Consider the following 18,042-nt stretch of genomic DNA (forward strand, 5'->3'; position numbering starts at 1 on the left):
GATATTAAATTTTGTCACATTTGAGAAGAAACTTACCGAGAACTTTAAAAATTTATGTTGGAGCGCTGTTTTCAACTTCCTGCAGGAATAATACATTTGATTTATACCAACCTATTTTTCTTTCCCTTTAATTACTGTGCGCGAGCAGAAAAAACGGTGAATCGTACATATTACTTCCTTGTACGAAGTAAAAAGGAAGTATTGTAATCGCGAAAAGCTTCAAACAGCATATTTCAACAAAAAAATCCACTTTGACCGCTTTCGAATGCAATTTAACGATGTTTTTGCGTGATATCTGTACGTAAGGACAGAATAAAAGATTCTTTTTCTCCAAAAAAAACTAAAAAACTGCTTTAAAATGAATTCTGAAGAGAATTTTTCATGGCATCTGTACGAACGTATGTACGTACGTGCGTACGTACCTATCTCGCATAACTCAAAAACGAGTAGCCTCAGAACGTTGAAATTTTGTATGTAAGACTACTATAACATGTAGATGTGCACCTCGTATTTTGGTTTCAATCGGCCGCTCCAAACGTATATAAATATATTTATAAATATATCCACTCTGTTACCCGGCTCAGTGATCTCAGTTTCTTTACTCTTATATGTTTGTAAATAGTACATTTTTTGCTTTAAAAATGATTGAATTATGTTGCTTTTATCTTTCGGTTAAGGGTTTTATGCCTTTAGTAAATCTGTATGCAATAGTTATAGAATTATCAACAATTTTAAAATTGTTTAAGTGCCGCTAAGCCTAATTTGATGGCGGCCATTGCTCTTGTTTACATTTGAAACTGCTGAGTAGCGGATTTGTTGCCAATCTAGAGAAACTTAGCTTCGCAACAACAAAGATAACGCCTTCATTTATTATTTAAATCATGCTTAATCCTTTTTGGAATTTTTTCTAGGAAATAAGCGTGTAAGATTTACTTCGTAATTTTTAATACAGATATTTTGAGTTTTTATGTATTTTTGACTTGTAGCGAAGTGAAAACTGAAGTAATTGAATGAGAAATACTCAATCGTCTGTGAAAAACTGTTTCATTTTTTTTGTTTTGTTTGCTTAATTTCTTTTATACATAGTTCTAGCTTTATTATAGTATTTGAATTGAACATGTGGCAACGATTAGATAATTTTTTAAATGATGTAAATTTTGTGCATTCAGAGTTATAATATGGACGAAATATAATACTGTTAAGTAAACCTAGCGCCAGAGTGTCGCTATGGTACACAAAGTGGATTTTAAAGAATGCATTTATTCTATTGTGGTTTATGCGCTGTCGGCGAAGTAGGTTTAATTCAATCTAATAAGTTTAAATGAAATGGAAGAAAAAATGCGTATAATTTAATATTCCGTACAAGGAAGTCATGTGGTGTACATATCAGATTTTTTAAAAATAATTTTAACAAAATGCGTAAAGTACATTTGGAGTTATAATCGCTTATAACAAATATGCGAATTGCAGGTGTCTAGGCATACATCTATTTTAAGATGATGATAAAAATGTGCAAGAAATTTATAAAAATGACTAAAAGGTATAAATTTAAAAAATAAATCAAAAAATAAGTTCGAATTTTATTTGGATTGAACCTACATTTCGACCTCTGAAAAAAAGAATCAAGCAAATTTAATAAATATATATATAAATATATACTAAATTCAATTAACATCTAGGAGCTAAAATTTTGCTAGATAATTCTTAAAAACTGTTCGTGCGATTTTTCCAGAACTTGGTACTTAGGCATAATTTGAACTGTCGAATCGAAATTTGGAAAAAATTTCGTATGTTAATTCAGAAAAAGTCCGTTTTTGTGTCAGAATACCTATGTTAGTACAGTGCTATACATAAATTTACTATATACCTTAAGTCATGTTTTCGAGACATGAAAAAAGCAAGTTAAATTTTGGTGATCTGCCTAGTAGAACGAGAGATAAAGAATTGTTCCCTTTTTTTGTGTGTAAGGTGTACGTTGTTAGTAAATCACTTACTTATGATAGACTGTTAATTTATTTAATTAATTTAATTATTGACTGTTAATTTATTTAATTAATTTAATTATTGACTGTTAATTTATTAATTTAGACTGTTAAGTTACTTAATTAATTTAATTACCTAAGCGTACAATCATTTACGCTTAACAATTTTTACTGACATCATTTGTGGCTCGTATCTGGATTATACTACAATAGATAAGTTTCCTGAATGTATCGGTATTTTCAGAACAAATTTCAAGGCGAACTTTAATCTAAAATAGTTTTTATTTGTACTTTTACATTTATCATTTGAGTACAGATGAGGAAAAGTAACCATCCATCATTTTTATCTAAGCCAAATGGAACTCTTTTATGTAGTATTGCGTCTATGTGTATATATTAATTTCCAGTTATTAATTTAATTAAGAAATTAGATAACTAGCCTTTTATATCTACGGAAATAAATGATTGAAATCTTAAATAAAAAGTTTTTAGCCTAAAGGGAGAGTTTGCCCAGAAGAGCTATTAATTTCGTTTTAGCATTTTGCGTTTGTTCGTTATGAATGGAGTATCACTTTTCAAATTGTTGCCACCAAATATTAGAGCTCTGCGTAGTATTTAAAGATTTTAAATAATGAAGAATCTACATGAAAGTAAGTATGTTTCGCGCACTTTGGAAAAACAACGACACTTAGAAACATCGAATTCTGAATAACATCGTCTTCCTCTCGAATATGGGCATCTGGAAGACTAACTTTGGAATTTGGAATTTTTTTATTATCTATATTTCATATTTTGTAAAGCTTTAAAGAGTTTTTTTATTAACACAATGATTTCAAAGCAAGCAATGGCAACACTGTACGAAGAAAAAAACATTTTTATTTCCAGCGCGCGAAACTATGTATCGGAAATTCTAAAGATATGCTCTTTTTAAATATTTTCTGATATTGCTGTTGAATTTAGTTTTATGGTTTAAGTGCGAATAACATCATTTTTAATAAATATATGTAGCACACAAAATTTTAAAAAACGTCTCTTTGGGCGTAATATGAAATGTATATTATATAGTAATATAAAATATAACTTTTCTGTATGAATTAAAAAAAAATTGCTATAAACAGTCTCAATCATGATTCACAATTGTAAACGCAACGTATTAATTTTATTTAAAATGTACTTTCCTGATTGGCAACAACAGTTTTTTTTAGAACGGTAATGATTTGAACTGTAATATTTTTGAGCAGTAATGTTGACGGTAATGTTTCTGAATAAAGCAAGTAGCTAACAATTAATGTTTGAACGGAATGTGTTTTTAATAAAGGAACTAATTAGTTGCTAACATTTCAGAAGTGGGATGAACTAGAATTATTATCTAGGATTTAACAACATATTGCCTTAATGTACGTTAAGCCTAAACTGAATGCGGAAGCTTGCCAAAACTGAAAGTAGAAAAGTACGTGAATTTATAAACTGTTTATGTTACATCTAAGGGTGAAAATGTGCTTTAGCCCACTGCTTGGCGATTTTCAGTAGTGGCGATTTTTTGAAAATCGCCAGTAAAATCTCAGAATACGTTGCGTAAACAAAGTTCCTAAGGCGGAGCTAAGTGACGTTCATAAATGGGTGGGACAAAAATTGTGACGTCACAGTGTATTCTGTATAGATATAGAAATAAGTATAATAAATTCTTTATATTTTAAGTTATAATAATGCAGTGAGTGAATTGTACCAGTTATTAAAACGGTAAACAACATCGCAGTCCCTCATATTTGTATTTCATACAGCTTCAGAATTTTCAAAGATTTTAGAATTTATACAAATAAGAAAAGATTTTTATTATTAAATTTATTGCGGCAATTATATCAGAATGTTGCAAATTATTGCGTGTCTTTTAAATAAAATATTATATACTCCAATTTACGTTAAATCTATTAATATAAGGGCTTAATAAATTTCAAGACTTACCCCTTTTGATGATTTTTTTGATGCTGGATTATATTCCGGATAGCTACTAGAAAAATACTAACTTCTTCTTTTGTGAATGATTCAACGTAAAATAAATCATACACATGATTTTGATTTTTTCGGGGATGGGTTTATATTGAAATAATATTATTTATTTTTTTAGTTTAAAAGGATAATTATTTAAAGAACAATATCCGATTACAGACGATTCAAAAACTACCAAAATTTGAGTTCAAGTTCTAAAAAAAAGTGCTAGTTCTGCGGTTTTCGTCTGGTTTCTCTCTGTTGCCAATACGCTCGAATCAGAAACTATTTCCCTCATTTTTCTTTCTTCTTTCTTTTACCGGAGTAGTTGCAAACAAATTTAAATTCATATTATCGAACATTTTAATTTATCATTTTTACCTTGTTGCTACGTAACGACACAATCCCTTAGGTAAGTAGACTATCTTCATTATTTTCTAAAAATTTTAAACTTTACATTAATAAAAAAATAATAAATATTTTTATTGCAGATCAACATCATGCACAGCTTTCATATCACTGTTTCTTAAATTCTTAAATCACGTCATATTCTATAGTCTTACAAGAATTCTATACATTCTACAAATAAAAAAATCTAATTTCACACTACAAATTTGGAACACTAAGCAATGCTTCACACACACACACACACATATATTATCAATGAACTCATGTTATCAAGTGCAATTGCGATAGCAAATACTACGTATTAAAATGAAAAATGTATAAGTTACTTATAATGTCAAATTTTGCTACTATTGAGTAGATCGTCGGATTATCGATATTTTTCGAAAAGCATTATCAACATATCAAAAACCAAACAATTAAAAATACAATAAAAAAGATGTCTAAAGTATAACTTGCAATTAAAACAGCAATGCAAATTTAAAATACACAAACGACACATTAAACACTGCATATACACTCAAAAGCCAAAACATTATGACCACGTGTCAATAACGAGTTGGGCCACCTTTGGCGCGCAACACAGCTACAACCCGCCTTGGCATGGATGCCACAAGTCCTCGATACATGGTCGGAGACAGATTGTACCATATGTTGTAGCAACGGTCACGCAAATCCGAGATATTGCGAATTGGTGGTCTTTGACCTCTGAGCTGCCGTCCCATGACATCCCAAATGTGTTCTATCGGATTGAGATCCGGTGAGTTAGGCGGCCAGGACATTAACTGGAAATCATCATCATGTTCCTGGAACCACTCCAACACAATTGTAGCCTTGTGACACGGGGCGTTGTCCTGTTGGAACATTCCCTTTCCAGATGGAAAAACCGAGGCCATGTAAAGGTGCAACTGGTCCGCAACGATGTTCAGATACCCTGTAGCATTCATGGTCTGCTCTACCACAACCACGGGTCCCAGAGATGCTCAAGAGAACGTCCCCCAGAGCATAATACCGCCACCACCGGCCTGTTTATGACCTACTGTGCATTGAGCGAGCAACTGTTCGCCTGGAAGATGGCGTATCCTGACACGGCCGTCGGCGTGATGAATGACAAACCGTAATTCATCTGACCAGCCAACTCTCTCCCACTAATCCATGAACCAGTCGCGATGTTCCGGGGCCCAGCGCAGGCGCAGTTGGCAATGACGCTTGGTCAGCAAAGGCACATGAGTGGGACGTTTGCAGCGTAGCCCCATATCCAACAGCGTCCGCTGAACAGTGTGCTCCGTAACTTTTCTAGTTGGCCCTGCATTGTATTCAGCTGTCAGCTGAGCCACTGTCTGGCTCCGGTTTTGCTTCACCATGCAAGACAGTCTCCGACGACCTTTTTTTTTTTTGATAGCGTGTGGACGTCCAACACCATGTCGTCTACTGCTGGTTTCACCGTCTTTCATCCACTTTTCATACGTACTAACAACTGTAAATCGCAAACCACCCACGAGTCATGCAGTTTCGGAAATACTTGTTCCGTGCCTTCGAGACATTACAATCTGCCCTCTGTCAAAGTCACACACAGAAGTAAGTGAAAGAATGATTCTTCAGACACTCCAGCAGCAGTTAAATACCATTTCCACCTGATCACGTGCCTTCCACGTCATCCAGGCGCGTTCATCGCAAAATGTAGGGCTGGTCATAATGTTTTGGCTCTTGAGTGTAAAATACGTTATATTACAGCTCGGTATAATATACAACGTCGCTTTGTTCATGTGCACAACGATCTGTATTCGCTCGAAAAACTTCAAAGAATTGCAAAAACTCGGTGTCGATGTACACATCCATCTGTTTTCACTAAAAAAATCAGAGAATTGCACAAACTTGGCATTGCGCATAGCCTTGGTTTTGTCCATGTGCAAGTTGATCTATTTTTACTTAGAAAAGATTAGAGAATTCCACAAACTCGGTATTGCGCCTTATATTGGCTTTTCCCATGTACATATCCATTTATTTTCACTAAAAAAAATCAGATAATTACACAAACTTGGCATTGCCCACTGCCTTGGCTTTGTCCATGTGCAAGTCGATCTATTTTTACTTCGAAAAAAAAATTAGAGAATTGCACAAACTGAGCATTGCGTGCTACATTGGCTACATGTATACATCGATCTATTTTCACTTAAAAAACATCAGAGAATTGCACAAACTCGGCATCGCGCACAACCTCGGCATTGCGCACTGCATTGGCTTTGCCCATGTACAGATCCATGTATTTTCACTTAAAAAAAATCAGAGAATTGCACAAACTCGGCATTGCGCACTGCATTGGCTTTGCCCATGTACACATCGATCGATTTTCACTTCAAAAAACATCCCAGAATTGCACAAACTCGGCATCGCGCACAACCACGGCATTGCGCACCACATTGGCTTTGCCCATGTGCACATCGATCTATTTTCACTTCAAAACACATTCCAGAATTGCACAAACTCGGCATCGCGCACAACCTCGGCATTGCGCACTGCATTGGCTTTGCCCATGTACACATCGATCTATTTTTACTTAAAAAAACATCAGAGAATTGCACAAACTCGGCCTCGCGCACAACCTGGGCATTGCGCACTACATTGGCTTTGCCCATGTGCACATCGAACTATTTTCACTTAAAAAAATCGGAGAATTGCACAACCTCGGCATCGTGCACAACCTCGGCATTGCGCACTGCATTGGCTTTGCCCATGTACTCATCGATCTATTTTCACTTGAAAAAAATCAGAGAATTGCACAAACTCGGCATTGCGCACTGCGTTGGCTTTTCCCATGTACCTATCGATCTATTTTCCCTTAAAAAAACATCAGAGAATTGCACAACCTCAGCTTTTTCCAGTCTGCGGGAACAAAACTGCGTCCCGCTAGGATCGAGGCAAAAAGAAATACAAAATGTTAAAAATAAGCAACTTTAAAAGGAACCATACAAAAAAAAAATTCACTTAGCCTTTTCAAGAAAAATATAAAATTTTTTTGAGGTGTTTTATATATGTATATTTAATTTATATCAGGGAGAAACCCTTTTGGATCCCTCCCTCATCTTTAAATAAATTTACTAACATTTTATACTCCGTTTCCGTAATATATGCAGAAAAAAGGCAAAAACCCATAGGGGGAAAAATACTCGATTAAAAAAAGAACCACCACATAAGAGCATTCAAACCGCAACAGAATTAACTGCTCAAATTATCAAGTAAAAACTTTAAAAAAAATTAAAGCTTTCAGATTTTACAAAACGTTTAACGTTTTGTGTGTTACCTTTCTCTATCAAATATAATGTTCTTTACACTTAAACCATAAAATTCAGTTCAACAGCAATATAGCAAAATAATTTTAAAATGAGCATATCTTTAGAATTTCAGATACACAGTTTTGCGCTTGGCACGTAAAAAAGTTTTTTTTTTTTTTTTTTTTTTTTTTTTTCCACGTACTGTGTTGCCGTTGTTCTCTTTGAAATCTTTGAGTTTGTTAATCCAAAATTCGTTCAAGTTTTACAAAATATCAATTAGATAATAAAAAAAAAATCCAAATTCCAAGTTTGGGCTTCCAGATGCCCATATTAGTTTGGAAACGTATGTTATTCAAAATTTGATGGCTCTAGGTACAGTTGTTTTATCACAATGCGAGAAACATTTATGCAGATTTTTCAATATTTAATTTCTTTAAATATAACACAGGGCGATAACATCTAGTGGCAACAGAATAACAACAAAGCTTCAAAACATCGGGTTAGCCATGTTGGCGCATTTATTGCCCATTGAAAAACAATCGCCAAGCAGTGGGCTAAACCGCATTTCAACCTGCTTAAGTTTCAAACGGAAAGAACTTAAGTATAATTATTGTATTATTATTTGAAAATTGAAGTCTAAGATGGCTTATTTATCAAGAGGCAAGAAATGTGACTTAAAAGAACTTGCTTTGGAATTTGATGTAGATGTCCCTTCTGATATTAGAATTGTAGGCTTAAGAGATATGATTTGGAATAGTAAGAATTATAATGAAGACTTTACTAAACAAATGCTAGATAGAATTATAAATGCTCGTTTAGACAGAGAAAAGTTAGAAATTTTAGAAAAAGAAAAAGATAAGCAAAGAGCATTTGAAATGAAAATTATAGAAAGAGATAAGCAAAGAACTTTTGAACTTGAAAAATTGAAAATAGAAGCGGAAATCAGAAGTAGTAATGTAAATGATTCTGTTCCTTCTAATGTTAGTAGATGTAATATTTGTGATATGAGTAAATTAATGCATAAGTATGATTTGAATGAAGGTGATATAAGTTTTTATTTAGTTTTATTTGAGAGACAGGCACGACGTATTGGTTTAGAAGAACAAAACTGGGTTTCTCAGCTGTTGGGTCTATTTAAAAACTTATGAAATAACTCAATTAATTGCCCGTCCCCGCTGCTATACGAGACCATTTCATTGATGATTGGTCTAAATTCATTAATCCTGAAGAGTTGGCGAAAAAACTAGATGAATATGAAAATATTCGGGCAGGGATAAAAGTACGTCAAGTAGAAAATAAAACTTTTAGGCATAATTCTAAGCCCAAATTTGGTTCTAAATTTTATGAAGGATCCTATAATCAGTATTCAAGACACAGAAATGTTAACGATTCCATGCAGACAGATGATAATTTCAAAGTGGGTTTTAAAAACAGTTTTGATAATAAATACAATCTGAGAGATAAATTTTATAAAACAGACGAAAGGAAAAGGGGATATAATTCTGGCATCCGCAATGAAAAGGGTGAGCCGAAATGCTTCAATTGTAATGATTATGAACATATAGCGACGGATTGTCCTCGACCTAAAAAAGATATTATTTGCAGGAAATGTAATGAAAAGGGTCATACTTTTAAAAAGTGTACGTCTAAGAATCCAGACTTGACAAATGTTAAAAATAATTTATGCGTGGACTAGAATTCAGATGTTTCACCAGCTGTATATTTAAAGTATGCTCGTATCAATAATGTAGAAGAAGTTACTGCAATCATAGATACGGGTTCTAGTTCGTGTTTATTGAAACAGTCTGCGGCTAAGAGACTGAATCTTATAATAAAACCTGATGTGGAGGAATTGTTTGGCTTTGGGAACCAGAGTAAACCAGCCGCTAGAACATTGGGAAAAGTAACTGTTAACTTAGAGATTGATAATGTGGAAGGAAAGGACATTACAGTTCTAATTTTAGGACATGAAGCTCAACCATGCGACTTATTAGTTGGTCGAACATGGATTGATTTACCACATATTGCATACGCCAAGATAGGTAATACCTTGCACATACGCTATGCTAATGACTGCCCATTTTCACAGTTGCTAAATGATAGCAACACTCCGCGAATTAAACTGAAGGCTTCCCAAGAAACTCAAATCGAAAGTAATACGGTTAATTTCGTGAAAGTTAAAACTGATGAAATAAATAACGGTTATGTTTTAATAAGTGGATCGGAAGATGAGTTGGGCTCATTATTGGAAGTAATACAGGAAGAAACAGTGATACCAGTCACTAACTACAGCGATCGAAAACTAATTTTGAAAGAGAACCAATGTATCGCTAGAGCGAAAGTAGCAGAACTAGTTGAACCAAGTTCAGATCAGAAAACTGAAAATTCAAGTCAAAAGGAAATGCTGATAATAAATGAAATTAAGAAGTTTAAGAGACCGATTACTTTAGAAGAAATTAAAGTTAATAACAATATTATGCCAGAGAGAAAACAGGATGTTTTACATTTGATAAATGAGTATCGAGATTGTTTTGCATTAAATATTGAGAAATTAGGGTGTACAAACTTAACAAAAATGAACATTAAAGAAATTGAAGGGAGTAAGCCTATTTGCATGAAGTCGTCTAAAACCAATGCCGAAGAGCGTGCTTCTATAAAGAAGATAATAAATGAATGGAAGAAATATGGAAATGTTACTGAAACAAGATCTCCGTGTGCTAGTCCAGTTTTACTCGCAAGGAAAAAAACAGGTGAATTACGATTAGTGATAGATTATAGAAAGTTGAATTCGCAAACTGTTAAAGATAAATTTCCACTCCCTAGGATAGACGATCTTCTTGAACGTCATAGTGAGTGTAAAGTTTTCACTACATTGGACTTAGCTCATGGATATTTGCAGATTTCTTTAACTGAAGAAGCGAAACTGAAAAAAGCTTTCATCACTCCAGATGATACTGGTCAATTTGAACGTATGATCTTTGGGTTAGCTAATGCTGCTGCAGAATTTAAGAGACTTATGAATCAAGTTTTAGGTCTATTGCTTAATAAAGAAGTACTGTGCTATTTGGACGACATATTAATTCCGGCTAAATCTTGGGTAGAAATGATGGAAAAACTTAGGAAAGTGTTTGATAGATTGAGAGAAGCAATGCTGACATTGAAACTGACAAAATGCGATTTTGGAAAAGATGAAGTTGAGTATTTGGGATTTCTAATAAAATTAAATGGTATGCAACCTGGACAAAGTAAAGTACGAGCCATATTAAACTTTCCTAAACAAACCAATGAACATGAAGTTAAACAATATTTAGGTCTTACAAGTTGCTTTAGAAGGTTTGTACCGAAACATGCAGAGAAAGCTGAGCCGCTAACGAGACTGACGAGGAAGTCTGAAACATTTCGTTGGAACGAAGATCAGCAAGAAGCATTCAGTACTTTAAAGGATCATTTAACTAATGAACCAATACTAGCGTTATATAATCCGGAAGCAGAGACTGAAGTGCACACAGACGCGAGCAACAAAGGGCTGGCAGGAATGCTGTTGCAAAAAGGTGAAGATAGAAAGTGGCATTTAGTTTATTGTGTAAGTAAAGGAACAACAGAAACGGAAAAGAATTATCATTCAAGCAAATTAGAATTGATGGCTATAGTTTGGACTTTGACACGACTTCGACAATTTTTAATTGGAATCCGATTTACGCTAATTACAGACTGCCAAGCTTTAGTTTATTTAAACGCGAAGAAAACTTCAAATCCTCAGATAGCAAGGTGAAGTAATCTGATCCAGGAATACAATCTTGAAATAAAGCACAGACAAGGTAAAAAAAATGAGTTACATAGATGCATTGAGCCGATCGCCAGTTGATCAGCCAGAAGAAACTTTAGACTGTATAATTGAAAACAACTTGGAAGTTTGTTTAACGCTCACGATAGATGAACAATTTTTATGGTTCAGAATTACGCAAATTAATAGACATTTTAAAGTAAAAGATAAACGATAGAACGAATGCAGAGAAATATGTAACCGAAAATTACGTCTTGAAGAATAATCGATTGTTTCGTAAAGTAAAAGATCAGGGAAAAGAGAAATTGTTATATGTCATACCTAAATCGAGGAGAAAAGGTATTGTTGTAAAATTTCACGATCTTTTGGGACATTTTTCAGCAAACAGAACTGTTGCCAAAATCAAGGAATCATACTGGTTAAAGGAATGAAACGATATGTTATGCGTCACATTTCGATGTGTTTCGAATGCCTAGTAAATAAAGTGCCTAGTAATAAGAAGCAAGGAGTACTGCATCCAATTAGACCTGGTAGAAGACTTTTTGCAATTATACATATAGATCATTTAGGACCATTCGTAAAAAGTTCAAAACGAAATACAGAATTATTTGTAATAATTGATAATTTTACAAGATTTACAGGCTTATATCCTATGAAACGTACTGCAACCAAGTATGTGTTAGTTGCATTGAAGAGTTTTGTAGATGATTTTAGGTTACCAGAAAAAAAATTATCAGCGATAGAGGAACATGTTTCACAGCGAAGGAATTTCGAGAGTACTGTTAAAACAATGGAATCAGTCATACACTCAATTCAACTCAACATCCAAGTGGTAATGGAATGGTGGAAAGAGAAAATCGAAAATTTTTGGCTACGATTAAAACGAGTATGGAAAATCCGAATCAAAGAGACTGGGACAAAAAGATTAAGGAATACGAAAGAAATCTAAACAATATGATGAATAAGACTGCAAATAAAACTCCTCTCGAAATGCTTTACGGTTATTCACCAAAATTTAACGACGGATTGATGAGGATGATTACAGATGAAGACGCAAATGAATGGGAGAATCCAGTAATCTTACAGAATGAAGCTAGAAAGAGAATTGAAGATATGCAGATGAAAATAAAAGCAAATTATGACAAGAAGAAAAGCAATTCTTTAACATTCGAACGAGGAGAAATAGTAGTTATGAGAAGAGTACCTAAATCAACTGGAGAATCAACCAAAACACAACAAAAGTATCGAGGACCTTTGGTAGTTACAGAAGTTTTACCAAGTGATACCTATAGAGTGACTCAATTAGAAGAGAAGGTGAAAGGACATTTCTTTAGTACGACAGCTCATGTGAGCCAATTAAAGTCATGGCAATGTCAAGCGGAATCAGAAGGAAGACGATGTTACTGGGGATAACGATAACAACACGCCGCATATTACTAAAACTAGGACACGGAAAAAGAATAGAAAACGACGTTGAATCTATATGACAGTTAAAGACTTTCGAACTATAAACATTAATATAACAGATTTAATTTTTTAAGTATAAGTACTTAATGTTCCGAGGTCGTAACTAAGTCAGGATGCCCGAATGTAAACGCAACGTATTAATTTTATTTAAAATGTATTTTCCTGATTGGCAACAACAGTTTTTTTAGAACGGTAATGATTTGAACTGTAATGTTTTTGAGCAGTAATGTTGACAGGGATGTTTCTGAATAAAGCAAGTATCTAACAATTAATGTTTGAACGGTAATGTTTGACGGAATGTGTTTTTAATAAAGGAACTAATTAATTGCTAACACAATGATCAGTCATGTCAAAATAAATATTTTGTAATTTCTTTCTCCGAAATATAAATTTTTACGGCATTACGATGACAGAAGTTAATATCTAAACGTTGCAGAATAACATTATTCAAGATAATGACAATTTTAGTTTATTTCGACTAAGGAACTAGAAGAAAATGAATTACTGAATATAATTCTCGAAGGAATTCTTATGGCTAGTCTACGTCTGTCACTTTATATTGCGAAACATTCTACCCGAAGGAAATATGTTCATGTATCATATTTTACAAAGCTTACATTCTGAAGAATGTTTACGTGTAAAACATAATTTTAGTCTGAACGAAGTCGAATGCATGGAGAATACAAATTGCAGAATCCGAAGTTTATAACCTATCTACATGCAAATAGAATGGGAGGGGATTGAAAGCCTGAATTCCTTTGAACAAGTCTTCTGGAAAACTTTCAAGAATACAAGAAATACTGTTAACATGGATTTTTGCACAAAAATATTTGCCTGTTTTATTACATATCTCGAATCTGAATAGAGAAGCCAAAATAGGAAATATCCTCTTCAATGCCTTGTTTAAAATTCGGCATAAAATATTTTTGTTTTTTTAACTGCTTTTAGCTTATAATAATAAATGTTAAATAAAAAAATGTCACGATTTTCCTGCTATAATCATTCCAAATATGCCGCATTTCAGACATTTTACAAGGTAAAAGATAGTTAAAGTAATAGCAAATAAAATTAACACAAATTTGGATGAACTTTCTCAGAATCAAAATAGTAATTCAGTAAAACAGTAAGTCTCACAAGACTTAGAAATCCTTAAATGTATGCGTTATATGTATGTTCTTGTTAATATTTATCATTATTGTACACGTAAGAGTAAATTAAGATTTGAAACAAATTCTCACTAATTTCTATAATAAAATTTCAAGAGGTGATGACAATGAATTAAAGAAAACACTTGAAATGATATAATGCGAAGTAATATGTACCAAAAGCTGAAACCGGTGCCTAGGGTCAATGCTAAAGGCTGTGCAGTTGATAACGATAACTAATGGAAGGAAAATGGACTGACTATAAAGTTCAAGGTAACTATAAAAGTTGCTACGTTCGATGAGAAAATCACATATACTCACAAAATAGAATTATTTAATCTAAATTTATTTTCCAATGGGAGCACAAATGAATCGCAAAATTCACTATTATAAGTTAAATTCTTTTTTTTTTTTTTTTTGCTGCTAAAATAATATTATACTATATATAATATTTTTCAGGTAATAAAAACATTATTACAATTGAAGGAAAATCAGCCAAAGGTTACCGAAATATATTGTTCCATTTTTCTCTTTCAGATTGGACAGATTAAATTTCGAGAAAACTAAGTAATTAAAAAGTAAGTGAACAAAATCAATAATAATGAACACGAATAAGTGGAACAGTACCCAATGAAACTTACGAAATGGAAAGTGGAAAAATTATGTAAGTAAATACATTTTATAAACTAACAAAAACGTAAAATGTAACAAGTAATAACGAAAAATCATACGCAAATGTCTTTTTATAATGTAAGAATTACGTCACTTTCCTCATTTTAGTTCAGAGGTACACTGCGCAGAAAAAGGAGACAGTTCTATATCTCCCGTTTTACTGAGCCGACTGACGAAATTCAAATTGCGTTTTTCATGTCTCGAAAATGCGATTTAGGATATATATTTGATTTATATGTAGCATTGTTCTAACATAGGTATTTTGACACACAATGAGACTTTTTCTGAATAATATACAAATTGTTTTTCCATATTTCGATTCTACGATTCAAATTATGCCTAAATATTAAATTTTATAAAATTTGGGGCGAAATTTATGGACAAATTCACAAATTTTTCTTGGCGTCTTTATTTCAGTTTGCGCCAAGAATAATTCATTTGGCGAACTTTTTAATATGTGGCAACCCATTTTCCTTTCAATTTCATTGTGAAAGACCGGAAAAAAGGTTACTTCTTTCCTACCCTTTTACATTGTGCATGAGCGTAAAAAAATAACTTCGTTCTCCTTTCAATAATTTTAACAAAGCGCTTAAACCACATTTGATGTTACTATCGCTTTCAATAAATATGCCAAATTTCAAAACACGCCAATATATAAATTCACATATATCATCGGAAATTTCGAATAAAAAATTTAATTTTTGCAGCCTTGCTTAGAAATACTACTTTAAGATAGTGGTAAGAATTTTGTAGATTATAATTCAATTTTTTTTCGAAAAATTTATAAAAATTATTTAAAAATACAAATTAAAAAAATAAATCATAAAAAGGGGCGAATTTTATTTGGAATGAACCTAAATTTCGAAATGCGAAAGGAAGCATCAAATAAGTTTAATAAAAAAGATATCTTAACAAATATGTACCAAACTCAATTGAATTGAGGAGCTAAAATTTTAACTGCTAATTTTTTAAAAACTACTCGGGCGATTTTTACGAAACTTGGCAGTTTGGCGTAATTTGAGTTGTAGAATTGAAATATGGAAATAAAATTGGCATGTCATTTCAGAAAAAAGTCCGATTTTGTGTCAAAATACCTATATTAGAACAATGTTATATATAAATTTAATACATATCCTACGACGCGCTTTCGAGACATGAAAAACGCAAGTTGAATTTCGTCAATCGGCCCAACTAGAACTGGAGATTCCCCCTAGAACTGTCCCCCCTTTATTTCGCAGTGCGCATCTCTCTCATTCTAAACCAAACCAAAAAACTATAGTTATTGCAAGTTTTAAACGAAGGCATACTGCATTTTAAGGCAGATGCAGGAAACATACATTTTCAGGCAGCTTTAAACTCGCTTTCTGTGCAATTGACGTAAATTTCTGAAGAAAAATTAGCACATTGTAGTAGAATTGCTCGTAGAATAGCACATTGGCTCATAAATGAAGTCGTTGGGAACCAGAGAATAGCTCTTTGACATTATTTTGTAGCTTTCCTCAGTAAAAAAAAATTGAAGAAATATTTTGTAATATCCTAGCTAAAACAGAGTTCCTTTGAAGCTAAAATGCTGAATAACTGTGTAACGACTATATGTTCAGTACTTATACGTAAGTAACAAGTTCAAAGATATAACAGACGGACCCTCTCGGGTGCACACGAATCCTCCACTAGGGTTTTAATAATAATAATAATAATAATAAAATAGAAAATGCGAATAACTAATGTTGTTGCAGTTGGGACTTGTCTGACAGCCGCATCCGAACAATCCCACGAAATTCATGCTGACAAGAAGTGAAGACTGCGCTTGCCATTGGCAAGAGGCTTGAGCACCATACAGATGACAGCAAGACGTTGCTAAGTTCCGCCACCAGTTTTAATGGAGAGAATGCAGAGAGACGGATGTGAAGGTCTTCCACCCCTCTTCCTCTACCACAAACTTCTGGAGAAGACTTTGGCTCGTTGCATATTTAGAGTGCCCCATGCCACACGGACACTATGCATTAACGAACATCCATATCTTCGCCGGTATTCGAACCCGGCAGTCAGCGTCGCTAACCACTATTCCGGTTGGGCAGCAGACTAGCTAATACTAAATAAAATTAATCAGCTGAAGCTAACAAAATCTGTTCGCGTAGTTGGTGCTTATTAAAAGACCACCTGCGTATACTAGTAGGAGTGTAATAGTACGAGAATAGAATAGCAAGCTTAGACTGATAGCAACAATGTGGCCGAAAGCCAGAACGCGTTGTCATACTGAAGTAACCCAGACTTCAACTTAAATACCCGTTTCTACCTTATTTACATAAATCGTAATCAAAATTTATTCTGGTAGAGAAAAATAGGTATAAAACTAGAAGGTAAAGAAAAGGCTTATGCCAAAATGAAAATAACTATTAGTCAATTAAAGTAAAACCAGAAAGTAAAGTAAATTAAAGTAAAACAGAAAATTCTTTCTGTAAACATTCGTAAATTGCTGGAAGAATATATAGACATATATAAACAATAAAAATTCATATATCTCTTTTAAAAACAAATTTTTAATGCTCTGACGTCCAACTTATGGTTGAATTTTACTTCGTTCACTATCTCACCAACTCGACTTTTCTCTGCAACTGCTGGCGTTCTTTCACCTCTGTAATAACTGAATATATGTAGGTATAAAATCGTCAAAAGTAAGGATGGAGAAGTAAAGCTGCAATTTAAGTGTCGGTTTTAATTTTCAGAGCTGAAACACAAAACTACGGTCTGTAATAGTAAATTTAAACGTAAAAACATTCAAAATCTGTCAAAAGGATTTTAAGAAATTCGTGTATCTTTCATCTAGTCCGTTTTCTGTAAGTAGTGAAAACAGACTTAAGCCTTAAAGGAAAGGAGGCAGACTACGTGATTAACTGTCTTATTTACTCGTGGAAATTCAAAACGCAGATTTTACCTTAGAAATATCAGTCAACGTGTGGAAACGTGCTACTAAGTGGCTGTAAATCTTTATCCCGACGCCCACTATGTCTTCTTCAATATTTCCTACATTTATATGCTTTTGGACAAGATTGTTAAAGGAAATGAGTAAAAGTTAGAACAATTTAAATTAAGAAGAGATTAATGAAGTTGACTGTATTAGATTACAGAGAGAAAACTGGTGGATGTAACATGACGCATATAGAAGTGTCTCGATAAAAGTAGAAAAGAAAAAAAAAATCATTGAAAAAGTAGAGAAAAAATAGAAAATTTCGTATTTATCATCATGTGAAGCAAGCATGATTCATTACAATTGAGTTTAAAAGTTAAAAAAATCGGAACGTTTATTTAGAAATTATTACTACAGTCTA

The 18,042-nt window shown here is 33.2% G+C and overlaps 1 protein-coding gene across 5 annotated transcripts in view; it reads left to right on the forward strand.

Moving 5' to 3' along the window:
• The window catches only part of LOC118184750 (somatostatin receptor type 2-like), a 512,152-nt gene that overhangs the window by 63,617 nt on the left and 430,493 nt on the right, over positions 1–18,042 (forward strand). For 2 of the 5 annotated variants that reach the window (XR_015039466.1, XM_085810824.1), the window contains exon 2: positions 14,579–14,705. The exons of the other annotated variants lie outside the window; for them this stretch is intronic. The gene's annotated coding sequence lies outside the window, so the exon portion shown is untranslated. The remainder of the gene's footprint in view (positions 1–14,578; positions 14,706–18,042) is intronic. 5 annotated transcript variants of the gene reach the window in all.

Source organism: Stegodyphus dumicola, chromosome 2, assembly GCF_044657685.1.
Source record: "Stegodyphus dumicola isolate Sdum_Otavi_A_Nest chromosome 2, ASM4465768v1".
NCBI lineage: Eukaryota > Metazoa > Arthropoda > Arachnida > Araneae > Eresidae > Stegodyphus > Stegodyphus dumicola.